At 43.1% G+C, this 24,409-nt stretch overlaps 1 protein-coding gene across 3 annotated transcripts in view; it reads left to right on the plus strand.

Annotated features, from left to right (window-relative positions):
- Positions 1-5,280: 5,280 nt before the first annotated feature.
- Positions 5,281-24,409, plus strand: part of NCOA7 (nuclear receptor coactivator 7) — a 103,271-nt gene continuing 84,142 nt past the window's right edge. For all 3 annotated transcript variants that reach the window (XM_075267974.1, XM_075267976.1, XM_075267975.1), the window contains exon 1: positions 5,281-5,476. The gene's annotated coding sequence lies outside the window, so the exon portion shown is untranslated. The remainder of the gene's footprint in view (positions 5,477-24,409) is intronic.

Below are 24,409 nucleotides of genomic sequence, written 5' to 3' on the forward strand. Positions count from 1 at the left end.
CTTTGGGACAGAGCTTGGCTGGAGAGCCAAAGAAAGAGGTCATATTTTTGGAGCTGTGTCCTGAATGATTCTACTGGCTTTTGATTTCTGTTATTCTAGGTGAGGTAACCTATTCTATGTTTAGTTAGAGCCAAGCCGGGCAGGTATTTATTATTGTATTGTTTCCTTTTGTTTCTGCATTACCTTTTTGAGTGAAAATAAATTCTACCTTTGTTTTGGACTAAAGACTTTGGACTGGACTTTTGGTGTCTATGCCACCCCACCTAGCAACCCCAGACCCTGACAAGAAGAATATTCATCGCCCAGGTCACACCGTGCTCTGAGTCTGAAGAAAGCTTGCCATCCTCCCATTAAGATATGTGCAGAAGTACCTGGAGTACGACTATTGTGTGTCAGACGGTACAAGGCGAGTTAAGTTGAATGTCTACTGTGAATGCAGAGTAAAAGCTGGTGAATAGGGTTGAGACGATTTTGAGATTTCAGGAATGATTTTAAAATCCGATTTCCGATCATTTTTGATTCGAACCCGATCCTAATGTAAGTCAATGGGATTTTTTTTAATGATCAAAGAACGGATTTTAAAAACGATCCTGTTCACTACACATCGTGGATTCCAAAAATTGAAGCCTCCATGCTGTGTAGTGATTAAAAAATCCGCCAGCTACTTAGTCCCCCCCACTTATCTGCACAGAACTGCTGCTGCCTCCTCTCCCAATGTGTACCCCGCTCCCCGGAGCTCCGGGGTGTTGTTCTCTCCTCTCTCTCTTCTCACGCCGGCAGAGCGCTGTGCCCACCCCCTTGTTGTGGCTTAGGAGAGTGTGGGCGGGTACCTCTCCCCTCTACTGGCGTGAGAGGAGAGGAGAGAACAAGTGCTCCGGGGAGTGGCAGCGGTTCTGTGCAGGTAAGTCGGTTGAGTGATCAGGATCGGAATTCTGTTCCCGATCTTTTTTAGGTGGGATCGGAACCCAATCGCGATCATGAAATTTACTGGATCGCCGATCGGGATCCGATATTTTTCTATCCCGATCGCTCAACCCTACTGATGAAGCAATTTTCCTTGAATGAATGTACACAGGTCACACTCTATTGTATACCAGCTATTGCAACTAATGAAAGTCATGAATTGATTCTGTAACTGTTCATTAGACCGTTTTGTGCTAAGTGTATAACAGCCAAGCTTATGTGCCTCTAAGAGCTCTTGTTTGCTAGTACTATGAAGTATTTGTAACACTAGGATGAGTTCACACAGTTTTTTGGTCAGGGTTTTGAGGCAGTTTCGGCCTGAAGAAACATCCTCCTCTGGACTAGGCCCATTCATCGGGCCTAATGTGGAGCAGAGTGCACGACTGGATGCCAGGGAAGTGCACTGGCTTTCATTCGCGGCTACCTGGTTTTTGGATCGGAACCTGAGTCAGTCTCCGCCTCAGGTTCCAGACCAAAAAAATCCATCTGAGCTTACCCTTACAGTGCAAATATATGGCACAGGACTCTCCCCATCACATAATATTATTCCACTTGAAATGAATGAGGGTGGAAAAGCTGTCAGAATGTAATATATTTTGTTATTACAAAGAGATCCTGTGGAAACTTGGCAGTATTTTATGAAGGACCTTCTAATACAGGATACATTCAATCTCACTGATGTATTAAAGCAGCACAAGAAAAAAATGTTTAATGTGCACTTTAACAGCAGACCTTAGGCTTACTCAGCTAAATGTTTTATCTCCATATTCTCAGGAGAGCAGAGCTCCACTGCTGAACTGACTGATGGCTCGGAGTGAATGTAAGCCAGCAAATGGTGAGTAGTGGTCATTAGCTGGAATGACATTAGGGCAGCATAGACCAAATGTCTATGCAGTTTAAGAGAAACTCCAGTGAGAAGTGGAGTTTTGCATGATTAATTCCTGCTGGCAGCCCTGTGTGCTATGTCTGCATCACAGCTCCCTCATTATAATCTTACACATGCGTGTATACTGCACGGTGCCTGAACCGGCCATGGAGCTATTGGGGCCTGCACAGTACTATAGGGAATTAATATACTGGGAAGATACTCAGTAACACCAGATCGTCAGCATATGTAGGACTATCCTCTGCCCGCGACTTCATCTACGTGTTGTTGGCATCAATGATCTGTCTATATTCAGCAAATTGCTGCCATTGATGGTTCACCTGCTCCGGCGTTTCGGCAGTTCTCAAGCTGTCCTGGTGCTAAACCTGTTCCTTGTGCCGTGCCTGTGATTGTTCCAGCATCTTAGCAGTTGGCTGGGATGCCATATAATGAGCGTGTTGTTGGCGTCGATGTTCAGCCTACTCCAGTGTTTCGGCAGCTCTCAAGCTGGCCTGCCGCTGAACTTGTTCCTCGCACCATACCTGTGATTGTGTCAACATCTCAGAAGCTCGCTGGGACGCCATATAATGAGCGTGTTGTTGGCGTTGATGATCTGCCTGCTCACGTGTTTTGGCTGCTCTAAGAGCCGCTTGATGCCTAGCTTTTTCAATCCTGCTGAGCTCTGCTTGAAGAAAAGTCTGTGTATCTTTATCTCACAGCCCTGCCCCCCTGTCCGCAGGGCCCCCCCATGTGGAAACTGTCTCTCCCTGTGCACTGGCTCCCCTCTCCCTCCCTCACCCCCCCCTACTGTGGCCCTAACCTGGAAGGCACCTCCAACACCCACCACCCCTGAGCAACCCCCCCTTCCCCAACATCCCCTGCTGTGGCACCTCCTTCCCCGCGGGCAAATAACTCTGCGTACTTACCTAAGGCTGGGACGCGACAGGGTGTGCGAGTGCAGACACAGGCTGCATGATCGCTAGCTCACGAACTGACACAGAGAATGCATAGGCCGCTGTGGGACAGGAGGTCGAACAGAGCATTCCGGCAGTGGCGCCGGTGACCTCGGGCACTTTTGCGGCGGACCAGCTCGGACCATTGGTAAGCGCAGACAGCCGGCACAGGCGATGCAGTTTTGGCAGCCACACACTACGGCGGTCTGTTCAGGACGTGCAGGAGGTTTGCGAGCCGCCATGTTTCTCTGCTGGCTGGCCGCCGGCTGGCGCCGCCCACGCAGTCCAGCCAGCCAACCGAGTGAAAGGCTGAAGGGCCTGGGATGACGGCGGCGGTGAAGTCCAGGGGTGTACGTGGATTTAAAGTACCCTATCTTTCAATCCCGGACCCAAGTACTGTATGTGTGAAATTTCAAGGTAATCTGTTCGTCCATTTACACGTGATTCTGGAACAAACATCCAAACACACAAACCCACAACCATCCAAACACACAAACTTTCATATTTTTATAATATTAGTAGGATTAGTAGGATAGTATTACAGTGAAGGAGCCATAGTGTAGGCTACTACCAGGAAGCTGTTGGGTGAGATCCCTCAACAAATTCCTCTAGTGGGCTCTAGGCCCTTCAGTCTGACACTGGTGTATGGGGTCATAACCTGGGGTATAACTGTTTTGTAGTCAAAGTTCACTGAAGCAAATTAACGGGTTCACTGAGACATGGACTTTGCACATTCAGAAATTTGAGAACATCTAGTCTTACAGTCAATTTTTTTACGTCTGAAACTCCCTTTAATGTCTGAACACTGGGCAGGGCTGCTTTAACCGTAGGGCAAATTGTGCATCTGTACCAGGCTCTATGATAGTGGGGGCACCCTCAGCTGACCTGTATTATGTAGAACAGTCCTACACTTCGGGTACAGCCCTGCTGTTTTGCGCATCAAAGGATGCAGATAGAGTTTAATACAATGGTGGAGTTATCAACTCTAGGCTACACTCTTCAGGGTAAGTTCACACAGAGTACTTTGGTCAGGATTTTGAGGCCGTATCTGCCTCAAAATCTTGACCAAAAAGATGGCTCCCATTGAAATCACTTTTTGCCGAAGCGAGATGCTCATTCTTCAGGCCGAGTTGCCTCACGATTCGGCCTGAAGACACTCCCTCCTCCGGACTAGGCCCATACATTGAGCCTAATCCGGAGCAGAGCGCGCGGCTGGATGCCATTGCAGTGCACCAGCTTTCAGTCGCGGCTACTCAGCTCAGGTTCCGATCCAAAAAACCCTGTGTGAACTTACCCTCAGGCTTTAGCTGACGATGTTTGCTGCAGAGATGCCTGATGAGTGCTGAGCAGCAAACATCACTACAGCCGTAGGCTGCAGGCAACTCCTTGGAGACGGGGCTCGGTGAGTATCTTTGTTTGTTTTTTTTTACTTGTATGTAATATACTGTACAATGAAGCCTCTTCAAAAGACCACTTCTTTGAGAAGACCACCCCCCCCCCTTCACTAGGCCTCATTTGTCTGATGCTTTGAGTGTTTATGTAAAATGTTGAATTTAGATGGATGTAAGTGTAGCATGTTGATTTATAGTGTAGGGTAACTTGTACTGTATATCATGCTATCATACTATGTATGACGACTGTACTGTATATATTTATTGCGTACTGTGTCTCAGCCTGCGCTATATTACACTACATTGCTTGTTGACAACTGATTGCCTTTAAAGGAATTTTCAATAAAAATCAGTACAGATTGGTGATGGTCCAATACCTGGCACTACCGCTGATCAGCTGTTTTAAGCGGTAGTGACACTTAGATGAATGCCGCTTCCACTTCACAGGCCTGTAGGTTCACATTCATTAGTCAAATAACCCCTTTACCAAGTTATAAATAATATCAATATCTTTTTATGTTATAGACAGGACTTTGGTCCCCCTAGGCTGAAGGGCCTGGTAGTGATTGCTACTTCTGCACCCCCTATAATTATGCCCCTGTTACTGCCACTTAGTGAACATGGGCCATTGTGTTAATACCTGGGCAGTAAGTACAGACTATTGCAGAATGTGCAGGAATTACATACATGTTGCAGACGGATGTGATATCGGTTTCATCTTTACAATATATTCAGCATGTTAATCTTATTCATTGTAGTGCCTGTTATACCCACTGACTCATCATCATAGCATTGCTCTAGTTATATAGTTCTAGTTATATTCTTGTTTATCCTAATGGAAAGGAAGGATCCCACCAGTGGGAGTATGGGCTTTGGAGGGTGGTGTGAGGGGAGGGGTATAGAGGTGCCCTCCCATCCAGCCACTAGTCCAGCTTGCTGTGTTGTAGCTCCTCGCCCTGCTTAGCCTAGCCTCTGGAGCTGGCATGTGCCACCTTGCAGCGCTGATCCCCTGAGGTGTGAGCTACAGCCTGCCTGTGTGCCTGCATTGCACTAGGGAGGAGGAGAGAAGGAAGGAAGGACTGAGGGAGGAGGAGGGAGCGTGTGGGCAGCCAGATGCTGCTGCTGCTGCTGCCTTGTATTGTTGATCTTCTGCCGCTGCTGGGATCCCTCCATCTCCCCGTGTGGTATTTCCATGCAGAGCCCTTATAATGTGGCCCATCCTCGAGCAGTGCTGGAGCTTCCTGTACACAGACTGAGGTATCTTCTGCAGCACAAGCCTGGCACAGCTAGTGAGGGAGCCTGAGGTGGGTGCTGCTCTTCTCTGTATGACAGGATTGTATATACGTGAGTGTGTAATGGGCAGACATGGGCAGCTGTGTGTACATACAGATCTGTTATTCTGTCTCATAACCACGCCTTGCATGCTACTGGTGTGTTACCACAGCACACAGCCGCGCTGCTCCCATAGACGGGTGGGAGGAGCCTGGCAGGTGGGCGGGGCTCCCATGTGTGCAGCATGTATAAGCAACGATCTATGGACCCTCAAGAACTGACTGTCTGGGCATAGACTGGCTGGGCATAGACTGGCTGGACTTCATATCCCACTAGTGCCAAGTCTTGCACTGACTTACTTGCTGAAATACTGATTTTGATGCCCATTTGTGCTTTGAATATCTAACATTTGATGATGTCATTGTGCCCTGTGGTGACATCACTCAGCCATGTCCATACTGTGTCAATAAAATGAGTGCACTTATCTTCCTAACATGGCAATTACATATTTAGGATAACTGTTACATTGGGCCAATAGAGATAATAGGACTGCCTGCCCTGATTTCTGGAGTATATAATGGCCCAGCACGTGTAACACAATACCAGGCCTTAGCTCACTTTACCCTTTCCTTTTGGAAATGGGCTGCCTGCCAAGCATGCCCCTCAAACAATGGTGTTCAATGCTGCGTAAGCTGTAATAACAATGTTATAAAAAGTAAGAGCTCCTCCTATTGTTGACTGCAGATTGCCAGATGGTACCCACACAGAGCCAGTCTCTGAATAAGAGTACATTACAGAGCATAGGATCAGATGTGGCTGGCACCACGACTAGCCCATGTGTTTGCATCACAGGACATATAGTTGGCACATGATCCTGTCCGTTACTAGTCAGAAATAAAGAATCAGAAAGTGTTTACTTAGAAAGTACAATGGCCATTAAAGTAAATCTCCCCATAGACATTAGCTTTTTGTTGTGAGATGTATGGACAATCTGATGTCCATAGGTTTGGGCAGACCATGACGGCTGACATCATAGAAGGTGGGCTTTGCTACTGCTTTCTTGAGAGTGGCGCCTGGCCACTATTTAACTGGCACATATTGAGGGAATTAGGAATAGCATCTGTGCCCGTGGCCAGTTTAGGAGTCTTCTATAACCTAAAGCTTAATATTTAGTACTTATTCATAATGTATAGATATTAGAGATGAGCGAGTACTGTTCGGATCAGCCAATCCGAACAGCACGCTCGCATAGAAATGAATGGACATAACCGGCACGCGGGGGGTTAAGTGGCCGGCCGCCGTCAAAGCGGAAGTACCAGGTGCATCCATTCATTTCTATGGAGCGTGCTGTTCGGATCGGCTGATCTGAACAGTACTCGCTCATCTCTAATAGATATGTCTTAACATTTTATTTCAAGATTTGGTACTATTCCGTTATCGGGCCAGCAGCAGCGCATTTCAGCACCAGCTTTCGGGACAGCAGTTCAGTTCAGCAGCGGGAATTACAATGACATCCGAGGACTGCTGGCCCGATGCTTGTGCCCAGTAGCCAGTACATCAATGACCCCCCCTCCATCTCCTCCTCCTTCCAGTGCTGCCCCCCAGCTCTCCTTACATCTACCCCGTACCCTCTCCCCGCCACATGACTAAGCCGATGCTGGCCCGATGATAGAGGCCGTGCTTGTGTGTAGTAGGCAGTACATCGATCGATGCCCTCATCCTCCTCTTCCTTCCAGTGCTGCCCCCCAGCTCTTCTTACATCTGCCCCGTACCCTCTCCCTGTAATAGGCCTCACCGTAAATCTTGAGCAATGAATGCTACTAGATAGCCGCCGGACGCTGCAGAAAGTTTGTCCCTCCGGCTCGCTGTAGCTCACCGTTCCTATAGTCGGCGTGTTTCTTGTCAGGGCCTGGATTGAGCCCCGGTGTCTTTCCTTTCGGTCTCGGTACTAGCGCTGAGGTGAGGCCTAGTCGTGTGGCGGGGAGAGGGTACGGGGAAGATGTAAGGAGAGCTGGGGGGCAGCACTGGCAGGAGGAGAAGGATGGGGGAGGGGGGTCATCGATGTACTGGTTACTGGGCACAAGCATCGGGCCAGCAGTCCTCGGATGTCATTGTAATTCCCGCTGCTGAACTGCTGTCCCGAAAGCTGCTGCTGAACTGCGCTGCTGCTGGCCCGATAACGGAATAGTACCCAAGATTTTTGTTAATACAAATAAAAATTCGCTCCAACCAATACTTTATCAGATACTATCATCAAGGGTGCAATTTTTGCAGAATTTTCAACTGGATGGCCTATCTCTTTTGTACATACCTCTGTGGGGTGCTGAACTGCAACACCCAATACAAGACATGAAAGAGCTTTTTTTGTTGCAGATTTTGCTGCGTTTTTTTGAGCCAAAGCCAAGAATGGCTACAAAAGGTATGGGAAATATATAGGAAGTACTTATATTTCTACCTTTTGCTGAATCCACTCCTGACTTTGGCTCAAAAAACGCTGCAAAATCTGCAACAAAAAAAAAGCTGCGTTTCCGCCACGTAGGGCCTCAGCCTAAAACAGGAATGACACATATGCGTTACGTAGCAAATAATGTATTATCTACATTTTATTCTAGACACTGCTTGACAATATTTTCTGCGGTGAATTATTTTCCCTCTATGTAACCCTAGGCTATTTACCTCCACATGAAAGCAACACAGCTTGATCTTCTGATGCTGAGACAACCCTACGGACGTGTTCCCACAGCCTTATCCCTCGTTCACATCTGCGTTGTTATTCTGTTCCAGGGAGTCCGCATGAGGATCCCCCGAATGGAATACCAAACGCAATTGCAGGCACTGTACAGTAAAAGCACACGGACCCCATAGACTATAATGGGATCCGTGTGCTTGCCGCCAGATCTCCACACAGAACATGCAGACAGGAAAGTAGTTCACAATCTACTTTCATGTCCGCATAATTCATGCGGGCAGTGCGCGGCAAGCACACGGACCCCATTATAGTCTATGGGGTCCATGTGCTTTTTACCGACGCAGATGTGAACCAACCCTAACCTGTTAAATCCCCTATTGCACCAGAATTGCCTATTCCAATGTGCTCATCTGGTCTTTGTTCACCAGGCTGCAATGGGAATCTTACATCAACAACATGTGACTGCTACAGTCAGTCACTGCCTCGGGGTACAGTCTCGTGTGAAGGGGTAGACATAATATCAGATAGTTTAACTTATGAATTTTACAGAGCACTGAGAAGAAATAAAGGTGTACAGGACAATGCAATATTATTCCAGACATGCCAAGACAGAGCACGAGAGTTATAATACTCTGCTATGCACGGTTAATCTTTTTATAATGCAATGCATGTTTTTTAATAATAGTGAGGTCACATGTCAGATAGCATTAAAAGGTGTTTCTGCTTTACTGCTCTGTTATAGCAACAGAAAAACTGAAATTCTGTCATGGTTGGATCCATCGTATGACTTACAAAACAGATCCTGATAGACCTCATTGTCTATATGTTGGGTATTCATTAGGGCCCCTTCACATGGAGTTTACGCTCCGTGTATTCTGTCTATGCTCCACTCATTTTGTTCATTTTAGGGCAAAAAGACGTGCGTTATATGAACATACCATTGAACTCAATGGCTAACTACATTTTACACGTGTATTTTTACACGTGTAAAATGTACAGAATACACCGAGCGTAGACAGAATACACAGAGTGTAAACTCTGTGTGAAGGAGCCCTAAAATGAGCGGAGCGTAGACAGAATACACGAAGCTTAAACTCCGTGTGAAGGGGCCCTAAAGTGTCAATAAAGTCCTGCATGCACTATTTCAGTTTTCCATATGATATGTTACAAAATGATTTTAAAAAAATAAATATTTGTGGAGTGGAATTGGGGAAAAAATGTGATTATGGCATTATTTAAGGTATTTTGCTGGCATGCAAATATGATGTTACATTTATTCTGTGGATCAGTGAGATTAGAGAAGAACCAAATGTAGGCTTAGGCCCCACGTAGAGTCCCAGAGCGCTTTTGACAGACAGTCTGTAGGGATTTTTGCCCGTTCACTACCTTTGCTTCTGTGGCCCCATTCATTCAATGAATAGTGCACGGCCATAAAACTGGACCGGAATAGAACCTGTCCTGAGTTTTGCGGCCTGAACTGTTGGCCCGCACATTGATCCATGTAATACATGGTCATGTGCGTGGGCCGACAGAAATAAATGGTCATCTGCAAAGGGCCTTAGGCTATTCATGAACCTGAACATCATGCAGGAGAAGGACTCCTAGTGTTATAGCTATAGTGAATTTGGGATAAGGCCCCATATAAAAAATATGTTTTTGCTGCATTTTTTTTTTTGCTGTGTTTTTTTTTACCTACGTTATGCTATGAGGGGTCTTGGCCTTTAACAGTTTATTGCTTATATAGTATAAGGTAGTATGTTAAGCCAGGCTTTATAACAACTGAATAAAGCTATGTTCACACATGGACTCTTAGTTGATATTGTGATAATAATAGTGCCATATTTTTATGTATTTTATAGAGTCTATTTACTATACATTGGGTAAACTGCCCTCAGTTCTTCCTTGTATCATATTGAGTGTGTCATTGTTTGTCTATAGCCTTATTTTTGTATGCTGTGTATTCTGACAAGCTCATACTTACGGCATTATTTGTTTTATAATAAGCATGATGTTGGTGCCACAGTCCTCCAGTATTGTAATACTATAGAATTTTACTTACCTAGGCTTACTCCGTGGTTCTTGCTGCGTTTATTGGTGCATGAAATGCAGATCATGAATGCCTTGCATTCCGTGTAAAAAAAATTCTGTAAATCTCCCAAATTGTTCCCTGCCCTCGGTGTACCTGTGGGCTGATTTTCATATCTCTAAGGCTGAAGCCCCACATGGTGTAAACTGAATCAACTGAATCCCGTCCACACATTGCAGAAAAATACTTGCATCGGAAATGTTGCGATTTCCAAAAGAGTTACGTTTTTAGAAATTGCAGCATGTCAATTATACCTACGGAAACGCAGTTGCTTTCCATATAGGTATAACTGAAGCAGAAAGTCCACAGAGGAAAACTCTGTGGACTTTCTGTGAAAAGCGCTGCAGGAAAAAAAGTGACACTTTTTTCCTGAAATGCTTTTTGACAGCTAGTGGAAATCAATGGGAGGCTTTTTTTCAGTGTGGAAAATTCAGCGCCAAATAGAGCGCCATTTTCCTCCGTGTGAATGGACCCTAAGCCTAAAAAGATTATTGCGTCATCAGTTTGTGGCCACAGAGATCGTCATAGGTTCCAGCACCGCCTCTCTCTTCTGCTTCTGAAAGGAGGAGACGTGTCAGGAACAGAAAATAAAGATGGCGCTGGAATTGATGACGCTGTGCTCTGAGCACAGGGGGACGCACTCTTTGATTTCTGAGCACAATTAACGGCGGCGCAGACCTTCAAAATAAAGGAAAGAGATGGTTTTTAATGAAAGAGTCCCTTTAAAGGCTACTACAAAGCAGTAACATTAGTTTAGGAGGCAATTAGTTTTAACTGTATGTTTATTAGAGAATTAACAATAAACAAAACAACATAGACGTATAGAGCACATATAAAGCTGTGGTCACACAAGGGTTGGGTGATCGTTTGGGGACGCTATCCCCCATTCATCTTAAAGTATACAGAGAGGAAAGTCCTGCAAAGAGGAATTTTCTCTCTGCCGATTTTGGGTGGAAACCTGGCGGACACCATTATAGTTTCCATGAATAGCTGCTTTTTAAACGGATAGGATAACCACAACGGTTTTGGAAATCACAGTTTTTCTGCTGTGTTTATTTTTCTGCAATATGTGGATGAGATATGCTAGGATCCCATCCACCTTGCAGGGATTGTAAAAAAAACCATGATGTTTCTGCCACATGGGACCCCGGCTTGAAAATGTACAAAATAGGCAATTTGGACCTGATAGACTCCCTTTAAGTAAGTCATCTTCTGTATTCTCATAAGGAGTTCCCCTTTATGAAATATCAGTCAATGGCTGTCTGACAGTAGCACACAAATGCCTGATCTGCTAACATAGAAGCTTTGACTATGACATTCATATGCAGAATTGGAATTTCTTTCTATAGCCTTCAGTGTTCTCAAGAAATCAGTGCTGTTAACTTTGTTGCCTGACGTGCTATTTAGGCTCAATACTGTCAGATGGGCGGTGCCAGGAATGAACAGACAAGGGATGTGATTCTGAGCTCTGACACTGGCTGCCTCTCATTGGAGCTCTAAATCACGCCCCCTTGTCTTACACATAAAATATAGCATAAAACAGAGGGCATAAATGTTCTTTTTTAAGAGAGGGCAAAGGGCAGTTCAGGGTTGAGTCATGTATTTTGCATTAGTTGTGCTGAAATTCTGCTTGTGGAATTTGACTCGAACATTTCATACAATGACACGGTCAATTTATACTATAGAAAAACAATTCTTGCAAAGTTTTTTTTTTGGTGTTCTAGTAAAACACTTTAAGGGTGTGTTCACACAAAGTAAAATGGAGCGTGATCTGGCATGTATACGGCGTGTCAGAGTTTGAGCGGTCAAAAAGATCCCATTGATTTCAATGGGAGTTACGAGCGTATACGTCGCGTTATTTTGCGCCCGTAATTTTGCGGACGCAGATTTCGTTCTACCTCGCAGGAACTGTAATACACAGTGTTTTTTTATTGCGGAGCCCCAGCCTCACACTTGTTTACCCAGGAAAACACATCATTTATGAGATTTCTAATTTGAGTGCATATCTCCAGTACTCCTGTTAGTTTGCATTGTTATTAATATCAGATAAGGATATCAATGTTTTTACTGTTTATAACAGCAGTGTTTTAATTTTGCAGGTCTATTAAATAAGTTAGGTCTGTTTGTACAAACAAATGATCCTTCCTAGACATATGCCAGACAGATAGCCAGGAAAGGTGCCCATAAACATTGTAAGCGGAAAGCTGTTCTTCACAACCTACCACGTATAATGAAATTTGGCTTTGCCGAGGATGCTCATTCTCTGAATAGAGAGACGGAACTAAGCCATTACCATCTCTGGTGGCTGCTTATCACCAAGGAGAGCAAAGAATCAAGCCTGTTGAAATCCAACATGCTCTTTCCTTTTTCCGCTAACATCATGTTTTGGGGAGTCAAAACACCCTCATATTCATAACAATATGAATGAAGTTATATGGTCCTGTCAAAATCGTCTCTAATATGTATGAGGACCTTTGGTCCTCTAAGGCTGGGTTCACACTACCGATGTTAATGCCAGTTGCTATCTTTCGTCATAGGATGACTGCAACGGACATTAACCGTTGCAGAGAAGGGATACAGACTGATTCTGTGTCCGTTCCTATTGACACTAGTATAAATAACATGAGTGGCGCTATCATCTGTTATGTCTCTTTATGGAAGATAAAGTGGTGCAAACAGGTAGTATAGTTGAAGTAACATCACACTCAAACTTCTATAAGTGGCTGAAAAAATGAATTATGACCATTGTTTCAATATTGGTTATGAGACAGTGTGAATGATCGCATAGTATTTTATTAAACCAATTGGCCAAATCGAAATCAGCTATTACTGATGAGTGCAATGGTAGCCTTAAAAACAAGGTACATCCTGTTTTAATAGTCAGTGTTTTGTCACCCCCATATGTTGAGTAAAAGCATATATACCAGTAGGAAGTTTATTTTTTGCAAAAGATTTAGAAACTACATAGTGGGTCCAGTAACAGCCTGTAAGACCGCACCTCAGAAAGTATCTGTCATTAACCTTACGTATCAATTTAGCCTTGGAGTGTTAAGATAGCCTCACTGTAATTTCCAGTGCAAACAGCGTCGTTTGGTATGATTAAGGCATCTGTATGATCTCTGATCAGAAACTATCAGTGTGGACTTAGCCTTATGATTGTCTGGAATATTACAATATACTTCCTGTATTTGCAAACAGTAACAAGGTTAATGAGTTAATGTAGAGAAGTTGTTTGGGAGGCTGACATGCTTCCATGGCTCTAGCAGTGAGATGATATGACATGATAAACAGCAGGAAAAACTTAGTAGTAGGCTAATTCTAGTGACCTTCCCTGTGTTACCCGTATGCCTGTCTTATGGAAAAAGTCAGTTTGCTCCCTGTGTATTCTTGTGTTTCCAAAGAATTCACAAAGTTATTTGCAGTCATGCAAGAGATCAGTGAATGTGGGCATATTCTACACAGACAGGTTAGCACTTTGTATACGGGTGTGTTAGGGCTAGTTCACACGGGGACAAGGAGGCGGATTTTGACAGCGGATTTCGCCTCAAAATCCACCTCCATAGAATGGTGGTATATTTAGAGGGCTAGTGTTTTTTTCCGCCATTTGAAAAAAGAAGCGACATGACCTTACTTCAGGTGTTTTCCACCTGAAGAAAGCAATAGAAGTGAATGGGAGGCAAAAAACACTTGTTTTTTTCCGCGCGTTTTTTTTTTTTTTTTGCGGACCATTCACTTTACGGGAGGGGAAAACCGCCTGGTGTTTTTTGAAGCGGTTTATACAAAAAACGCTCCAAAAAAAGGTCCAAAAAGCGCCGCAAGGTCCAAAAAACGCTTCCTAATTCCGTTTTTTTTCCAGGACCAAAATAAGCCACACGTAATTTATGTGTGAACTAGCACTTATCCCTTTAATGTATGTGGAAAAATATGCATCATGTTGTTAAAAAATTATGGGTACATGTCCATACCTCCCAACTATCCATGATTCAGCTTGGTAGTCTGGAATTTCATGTGTGGCCCTGCTGTTCCAGGTGGTGGGTGGTATGTCTGAGCTTCAACTCTGTGTTCTCAGGATGTAGATAAAGTCAGATACAATAGAGAAGCAGGAAGCTCTCTAACTCATCTGTTTCTCCATTCACCCCATGTCACTGCAGTCAGCAGCTTAGACACAGGGGCAATGATGTCACTACATTGTGACTGCAGATCCAAGGTGCTGGAGGAACAGGACAAAGTGACTATTATTTTTTGTAGAATGTCATAAGGGTATGGGGAGACCACTGTGTTAGCGTTATACTATGTGTGGGGCATTATATTATGTGGAGGCCTCTATGGTTATATTATACAATATAATGGCACTATGGGGGCATGATATAGGCACTAAGGGGATGTTATACTATGTAAGGACACTAGTGGGGCTTTATACTGTGTTTGGGCACTAAGGGGGCATTATATTGTTTGGGGCATTATCCTGTGTGTTACTCCATGGCGAGATTATACTATGTGGTGGTGTTGTGGGAGCATTATAAGGCATTAATGGGGCATTATACTGTGTGGGGTCTCAGGGGTATTATACTGTGGGTGGACAATAATGGGGCATTATACCATGTGGAGGCACTAAAGGTGCATTATACTGTATGTGTATACTAAGAAGGCCTCATCACTGTATGCTAAAATGAGAAGGGCATTGCAATTGTATGGAGGCAAAGGGAACTGGATAAGGTGAAAGAGGCATGGGTGGGATTAGGGGTATAGTTTAGCATATGTATATTTGCTGGTTTGTCCCTCTTTTTGTTCTCTGAAATTTGGGTGGTGTGTTAAAGTTCAGCTTCAGGATGGAAGTACTGTATTAAATATTAAAGCCCAACTAAACGTTCAGACAACTTTAGATTTTTTTTTTTTTTTTTACTGCATTTGTGTCATTATTATTTCCAGAGATATTACTGGTTGAAAACACAGTCAGGATTAGCTTCATACAATATAGATATCCTAATCCCAATTGTGTTTTCAACCAGTGAAATCTTTGGAAATACTAAAGATAGAATTGCATTCTTAGACTCTCCTCTTTCATACATTACCAAAAGCAAGTTTCTATGTTTTATAATGCTCGAGATATAACTGTTTGAAGGGACCCTCCCCCACCCTCATTTTCTTTTCATTTCACACAAACTATACATTGTGTACATTGAGAAGTCAGGACAGCCTTCAATAGATAAGCAAGGAAAAGAGTAACAAAATTTGTTAATAACGTGTGTTACAAAATGTATTACACTACGTTCACACCTGCATTTGGGTTTCCGTTCATAGGGCCACTTGGAGATCCCATGAATGGAAACCTAATCCACTTAAAGAAGCAGTTACCTGTAGAAATCCGTGGAGCCCATAGACTATAATGGGGTCCGCCTGGTTTACACCCAAAAAATATGGAATGATGCTTGAATGGGCAATGAGCACAGGTGTGAATCCAGCCTTAAGGACACAAATACTGTTACAAAAACCTAAAGCTGTTTGTAAGTTTAGTTACATTTTACCTGTCACTTTTGTAATGGCAGTGCAGATTTCCTTATTTTAGGCATAACCTGACGGTCACTGTTATGGGGACACGGAGCTGACATTTTGTCTGGGCAATGACTTGTGACATTGTCTGTTATGGGATTTACTCTGGCTATTTGTTATGTAGACATTGCAGCTCATGTTATGAGTATAACATGGGCACATATAAGTGTTCCTCTTTTCCAATTGCAAAACTTGTGACAGATGCGTGTGTTAGATTTGCATACTCTTCTTTATCAGTTGTGTATTACTTACATTTAGGAAAGCTGTATCTGCAAAAGGAAGTGTGTTTTCTGGAGCCAGGAAACGACATGAAACCAGAACGCCTTCTTTATCCACACTATGTTTCGCCCTTTGTTTGTATTATGTTGTTCTGCTTCATTATAGAAAAAATAAATGCAGATGAAAAATGACAACTGTAGCTAACAGATCCCCTTGACTATAATGGGGGACTATAATGGGGGTCCGTTAGCTTTCTGTTAGGAATCCCAATATTTTATTGGATTATTTGAGAGCAAGAATAACAACCATACATGTTGCTGTCTGGCTATAGAGGACCTGGCATGTCCACGCTTTACTTACTGTAATAAATGATGGTCCAGAACTGGAAACTGCTGGGATTGGCTGTTCACTAGATTGGCTTGTTAAAGAGGACTTTTCACCACTTCCACCAGTTCAAGTTCTTAGCATCTGTTAATAGGTGCCGCTTCACTGATTTCAGCACAGTTGGAAATTTGAGGTGGGGCAGTCGTAAAGTGGATGGTTGGGTGGAAGGGTTGGTGGTTTGAGGTGCCTTGGTGTCTCGTCATTCTCCTCGTTTGGTAACAGGTGGACAGTGGACATATGGTGGGTGGGGATGAGTGAATGGGTGGGTGGTTTGGGGTGTAGTAGCCCTTGGGGGTCTCATCTTCCCCTCAGTTGGTGGCAGGTGGAAACATATTGGGAGGCTATCTCCACTGTAGACTCCTCTTCTCCCAGTAGGATGTAGAGTTTCCTTTTCTCATCTACATAGGTGAAATCTGGGATGTGGGCTGAGAGCCTTTGGAAGTAGACGGCCCTTACAGCTGAGTATTTGGTGCAGGAAGTGGGCCTCGTTCTCTATGGCCCCCTGGGCACAGTGTTGGCACAGTCTGTTCTCCCGTGGCTTGTACATCTGCCTGTGCTGCCCCTTCTCCATCTCCAAACACCCTGTCCAGCTTAAAAAGCGGTTACCCACCTACCCAAGAGACTATAATAGGATCCGCTGTGTTTCTGTCGTTTTTAAACTGAAACCAGCGAAGAGAAAAGTCACCCTTGTAGGACTTTTCTCTCCACCAATTTTAGATAGTATCTGCAGTGACACTTCAACTGTGATGTGAATCTAGCCTGGGTGTTTTTGAAAACGCAGTTTTTCCACTGTGTATTTTTTTCTGCATTGTGTGTATGATATTAGCCAGAAACTCATTCACTTTGCAGGTAATGTAAAAGGAAGTGTTTTTTCTGTGGCATTTACCCCATGAGCAAAACATTGTGTTTTTGCAACGTGAGGCTTCAGTCTCAGTTAAAGCCCCACGTTGTTGTGGAAATGCAGCTTTTTTGGTGAAAATTTTGGTGCGTTTTTTTGAGCCAAAGCCAGGAGTGGATTGTGCAGAAGGCAAAAGTATAAGACCTTCCTATATATTTCCTATTTCTTTTGTAGCCATTCCAAAAAAAAAACAAAAAACCAGAGCAAAATTTGCAACAGAAATAGCAGTGTTTCTGCAACTTGGGGCTTTAGTTTCACACAGTTTGGTAAATCTGCCCTATTATCTTATTGTCTATGAACTCAGAGAATTGTACCATATTTATCACTGCCACTAATTCCCTTTCTGCAAATATAACATGGTTAAGGCACTTTTCCCTGCTGTATCTTGCAGAGATAAACTGTTACACAATAACAGAGTTTGGCAGGATGGTGGAATGTAAGGGTCAGCAATAGTGCAATAGAGTCTGTGTACTCTTGCAGAATACTGCTTTTTTCCAGATAAATTTCTCCTTACAGAAGAAAACAGGGCCTGGAACAATTTTTTTTAAATGACAGGAAATTCACTTTTTAAGGATTCTCCATCCATAACACGTGTGTCAAAATATATTATACTATAAAGCAATAATAGATGTATGTTTGAAGTAGAGACTTATGGCCCACCGTCGTCTTTACACTGCTACACGCATGAACAGAGCTTGGCCATTACTTTGTTTGACTCTATGATGATATTTCTGGTCATGTTCCAAAATAGTCCTGTGCTGAGAGATCACTGAATATATTTATCACTATTATTAAAGGGGTTGTCTATCCAGAAGAAAAGTATTTAAAAAATAGCTGAGCATGTTACCAAGTGACAATGTATTTATCTTACTGATGTTTTCCATGTCCTTTACTGGTCTCTATTTCCTATTTCCTCTCAATAAGAACATGTAACCACTGCAGGCACTGAGTGACTATAGAAGGTCACTGCTGCGGCCAGTAATGAGCTGTAGTGGTCGCGTGCCTGTGTTGGACGTTGTTGCTGGAGTAGGAAGTAGAGACTGGCATAGTGCCCAGAAAACACTGGAATCGGACTGGTGTTAGTTGGTAAACTTCTTTAAATAACTCTGTATTGGTATAAAAGGGACTGGCACAAGGTAAATGTGGTGTTAGAACCAGGCAACTATGACCCAAATCATAGTCGCCAATTAAGTGAACATTTTTCCTCTGATCAAGAAACCTTTTTAGCACTTATCAGGGCTCAGCAACTGAAAGCAATTTGCAGAGTGAGAGAAAAGAATATATGTGCCCAGGAACAAGGACTGAGTCAGCAGCCCAATCAGAGTGGTGGTCTGTAACCTAGGCAACAAGCAATAAACAATGAAGAGACATTATAAGCAATATCTGATTTATTTATATGAAAAGGTGAGTAGAAGCCTAGACATTGGAGCAATTGGGGACATAGAGGGAGATTTCTAAAACTGTCTTTGTTGCCCATAGCAACCAATCACAAAACAGCTTCCATTTTAATTTAGACCGTTTCTTAAATCTGCCCCATAGTATTTTCTAACTTTGAAAAGGTTTTTAAAGGGGTTGCTGGCACCTATTGCATATCTCATACTAGTGACCAATCTAATCTGTGGGGGTCTGACATCTGGACCCCGCACAAAACAGCTTTTCTGGTAGAGGACAGGGATCGGATGTAGTCTGCTCCTATTCGAATAACTGAAGCAGACCCGCCCAATGAACAGTGGTGGACCTGGGGAATGGCAGCTCTGTACCTATTACTTGAAAAGGAACAGAGTGCGTCCACTCCCCGCCTTTTACTGTACCTGATCTGTGCGGGGCCAGATTATATGTCATATATTAAAAGAGCTATGGACTTGCCTGAATGGAAAATATTATTACCACTTTACAAAGAATTATTGCGGCCCTTTTTGGAAATCACACTTCAGTTGTTCTGTACTTTATGTACACTGTGTAGTGTTCGGCTCATTCAGCTTTATTCATTTGTGTAACCTTATCTCATAAAATGGCTGCACCACTGTATAAGCACTCCTACCTCTCGTGTCATTCTTTCTACATTATAGATTGCTAGTTGGAAGTGCCCTGTTATAGCTGATTTGTGCAGCTACCCATTGGGTCCATGGCAATATTCTCCCTCTGGGCTCTGCTGCAGTCAATGTGCTGCTTGTCACAGCCTGCCCTGTGTTTCCCCGCGTCATCCACGGATGATGAATGACACATGGACATTTGACTCCCTAATGATTTTTGTTGTATATACACACAAATAAAAAACTTCAGTGATGCTGCATTGACAGATGATTAAATACAGTTGGTAGTTCTTGTGAAGTGAATGAGACTGTTCTATCAGTGACTGGCAGACTCCCCTCTATGACTATGCATACACAGATAGTTGTCACTAACTGATAAGACCACCTCCTTGACTAAATAGCAAAGAGCTATTGACTATTAGAATAGATTTCAATGAATAGTATAATTATTATATTATTTATAATATATATTATAATTATACTGAATATTCCCCTACAAACCTATACCTCAGTCTGCTGAGTGCCCCCTGCTCTATAACACATTGCGTACAGATTGGACGACATTTATAATGTGACAAGTTTCCTTTAATTGGACATTTAAAGAGGACCTTTCATGTCCTTGGGCACATGCAGTATAATATACCATTAGAAAGCCAACAGTGCACTGAATTCAGCGTACTATTGTTTTTCCCGTTATGTGCCCCAGGCCAAGAGTTATCGGTGCTGTTACCGATAGCTCTTCACTTTCAGAAGGACGTTCCTGACAGTTTAGCTGGGCTGACAGTACTCATCCATAGACAAGTACTGGGGGCGTTCAGCACAGCTTAGCATCATCGCTGGGTGGTAATCTGACAGTATAGCGCTATGGACCGTACTGTGAGGAGGAGCGTTCCCCACAGCTCAGCTAGACTGTCAGGAACAGCTTTCTGACAGTGAAGAGCTATTGGTAACAACACTGATATCTCTTGCCTCGGAGCACATAACGGGAAAACCAACAGTACGCTGAATTCACTGTCGGCTTTCTACAAGTATATAAAAGCGCATGTGCCTGAGGGCATGAAAAGTCCTCTTTAAATTACATTTTGTTTAAGAGGAATCTGTCACCATAAAAATGCAGTCTAATCTTAAGGTTGCATATAATGTAGCAGGAGAAGCTGAGCAGATTGATATACAGATTTGTAGGAAAAGATTCATTAGAAATTGTTCATTCTGGGCTTGGAGTCAAATAGGCGGTCCTACTTACCGTACTGGCAGCTATCTTTATATGCACACTTACACACGATAAGCTGTCAGTGACTGAGCAGGAACACCCGCGTGACTACTAAGCCCAGAATGAACAGAAATATATGTGACAAGTTATCCTGTATCTTTTCTAACAAAAAAATGTGTCAATCTGCTCAGCTCCTTCTGCTTTATAACATGCTCCTGGCAGATTGCATTGCATCTTTCGTGCCATGGAGAGGGAGATATGGAAAGGTACTGTCACGTAATGGTTATTTATGCCAGTTTCCCCTCAATTTTGGCAACTGTACTGTATGTTCAGCATGGAGATCAGCTAAATAAATGTTTTTGTTTCCCTGAATGATTGTGCCATTGTCATGTTTATGCATAACAGTGTACTGTACTGTCTGGTTTTGTGGATTTTATTTGTTTTTCGGGAAACACAATGACAATGAATCAAACGTGGCATGTAACATTTTGAGTTGTCTTAAGTATTGGTTTTGAAACAATGAGCTTGTTTTCTTGTACTTTGTGATGTGAGTTATGACTTTCACTATTTGACCGGCTTTTAGCTTGCACCATTAATCACAATTAGAGTCCAGGTACAGGACTTATGCTAGCTTTGTCACATTTGGTTTTGTGTGACAGTTTAAGGGCTAGTTCACACGGCATTCCGCAATGGATTAGGCCCGAATGAATGTGCCATCCGCGGCAGGATAGGGAAGCTTGCTTCTTTTTTCCGCTACTAGTTAGCAGAAAGAACAAGCAAGTGGCTCCCATTGAAGTCAATGGGAGCAGCAGATTTTGAGGCGGATTCCCCATCAAAATTCACTGCCAACTTGCCCCATGTGAACTAGCCCTTACTGTTGTACAATTAACACTTCTATTGAAGTAATAGTTACATACAGTATGCCTACTTTTTATTGTAGTTTTCTTATTCATGAAAGACGTTTCACCACCTTCACCAACTCCAACTCTTTGCATCCTTCAATAGGTGCTTCTCCACTGATTCCAGTGCCATTGTATTTTTCTCTAACCTCCACCATTTCTGAGCAATCAGTTCTGTTAATTTCAGCACCCTATTTGCTAATTAGAGGGGCAGTAGAGGGTCCAGTTAGTAACTTTTTTATACTTCCATGTATATTTATAGAGCATCTTTTTTTTTGCTATTTTGTCAATTCATTTAAAAACTTTATACTCAAATTTTTATCAGAGACAAAACAGCAAAAAAACAACGTTTTTTTTTGTGCTCCAACGTTTAACCATACGTAAAAAATATTTTCATAAGTTTGTTGACCAGGCGCTTTCAGACACACGGATACCATATGTGTATGCATTTTACTGTAATTTGTAACTTTAATATGTATTCTAGGGAAAAGAAACTGAATTAAACCCTTCGTTCTTTAGGGTCTTGAACCCCAGGGGGTCTGATCACTAGTGCAATGTATTACAATGCTAATTCATTGCAAAATATTGGCATTTGTATGACAGGCTGCTTAAAGTAGCCTGTCATAAAAATGTATGGGAGATAAGCCTGGGAGCCTTCAAAAGGCTCCTGGCTGTCATAGCAAAGGGAAGTTGGCCCCGGATCTCGATCTTGCCAGGTACCGCTGGCAAAATGGTGCCTTGGTCAGGGGACACCAGGGGTTTTAATGGTCAGTGTGGGCACTGACCTTGGGCTTTGACGCTGGGTCTTTGCTGTATAATATAGCAGAGACTCGGTAGCTATGTCTGCTGCTCAGCTCCTGAGCAAACCGCCATATTTAAATACCCAACATCTGCCATACTGTTACGGCAGATGTCAGGAAGGGGTTAAAGGATGTAAAGAGTTGGAGTTGGTTCAGGTGGTGAAAGGGCCTAAATAATATAAATTTATATAGCAATGGACTTAAAAAAAAGTATCCAATGATTGTTTATATGCCATTTTTAGACATAGTAACCCACATTTACTAATACTAGTACAGTAAAAAAAAAAGTGACAGCTTTAGCACAGTGGCTGATGCTGGATGACAAATCTGGTGTACATTTCGACTTTCTAGTCTGAATTTTTTACATCCTATCAGTTGTCTTTCTTTGAGCCAGAATTTTATGGCAAAATTTTGGCACAATTTGGTGAATTTTGTTGCATTTAAACCACACCACTTTTATCTACAAAGCCATGTTCTTTAGTCTAGCAGGTAGCATTGAGCCAACTGGAACTTCTATTATTATGCTCTGAGGTCTCTTAAGATCTCAAGAGTACAAAAAGTGGAGTCCCAGTAAAGGCGTAAAACAGATCCCACTAACGTCAATGGGTGCTGGGTGGGTCAATGGGAGGCTTTTTTACCTATTGCTTTCAATATGATACGCACGTATCACATTGAAAGCAATAGGTAAAAAAGCCTCCTATTGATTTCAATGGGTAGCGCACGTAAGCCGGCACCCATTGAAGTCAATGGGATCTGTTTTACGCCGCTCACTCTGAATGAGTTTACGTGTCAGAATGAGCGGAGCGTAAACTCTGTGTGAAGGCACCCTTAATGTTATGCTGCAATTTCCATAACTGCAGCCATTTGGGAATTCGCAGCGTGCCTGCTGCGCATTTTGCTAGAATCCTATCCACTTTGCAGAGACTTCAAAATGCCAAACCAAAGCCCCTGCCTTACTCAGAAGTTTTACTCCTTTGAAGAGTATAATAGTGATTCGTCAGTGGCAGACCCCCAAAATTTTGGGTTTGGTTGAACCTGAAATTTTTGGAAAATTTGGATCAGATCCATCCCAAATAGTAAGTCAGAAAAAATTTATTTCAAAGAAGAGGCATCATGATGTTCCAAATTAGTCACATTTTGGTACTTTTTGAACTAGAGTCTAGCCTTAATCACAATAGTTAATCTGCTCCAGTGTGTTTTAAGCAGCTTAAACGAAACAACATGGACTAGCCCATATGGTGTATGACTGCTATGAACTGTAGTAGTAGCACTGTAGAAGAGATTTCATTAAATCTCATCCATTTGCTGCCCATGATGCAAAGTGATTAGTCAATTATTTCTCTGGATTTTACGCACAGATTGAGTTAGTCTAACCCAAAACCACTTAATGTCTGATGGCTTTTGCTATGCTGACTTGCAGGGGAACACGCATGTTCACACTATGTAACCTTAACCTTTCTGTGCATAAAAAAAAAACTACATGCAACTATGGACCAAAGATAAATTTTCCTAATCACAGAATGGAGAATGAAAACGGGCTATCCTAGCAAGTGACATGGATGTAGCTGTCAGAGGGCAACTCGCTCCACTTTATAATTCTACTCCAACTCCACTCCAAGTTTATAATTATGTAATGTATAAAAACATTGTTATCCTTAAAAGCTGAATACTAGCTATAGTTGCTTATGCTTGAAACCAGGATATAGTGATATGTTGAGAAGAGTATGTGTTATGACCCGGTCTCAGCAGTCTCGGCCTGTTAGGTTCAGGCGCAGAGTGTCCGGACGACATTCAGTGCGTGAACCACCTGATGCACGGCAGGGGAATGTTCACACCAGACATGCAGTTTCTGCTCTGGCACTCGGGCGTGGATCACGTGGTGAGTGGCCTGATGGATCAGTGCCTGGTGTGTCTTGGCCTCTGAAGGGGTTAAGTTCTCTGCAGTGCTGAATACTTTACAGGCCATGGGCGAGGCTTTCTCCTTACTATATAAGGTTGTTGCACATGCTATCTGATGCCGGTCTTAAACGTCTGTTCCTAGTGAATGTCTGTTGTCTGAAGCTGCTACCATCTGCATCCTGGCCCATCCAGTTTCTTGCTCCTGTTCACACAGGACTGGTTCGCTAAGTATTGAGCTTGTATCCAGACATAGTGTTCCGGGCGCAGCGAGCCCTAGGTATTTTTCTGTTTGGAAGTT

This window comes from Leptodactylus fuscus, chromosome 3, assembly GCF_031893055.1.
Source record: "Leptodactylus fuscus isolate aLepFus1 chromosome 3, aLepFus1.hap2, whole genome shotgun sequence".
Taxonomy (NCBI): Eukaryota; Metazoa; Chordata; class Amphibia; order Anura; family Leptodactylidae; genus Leptodactylus; species Leptodactylus fuscus.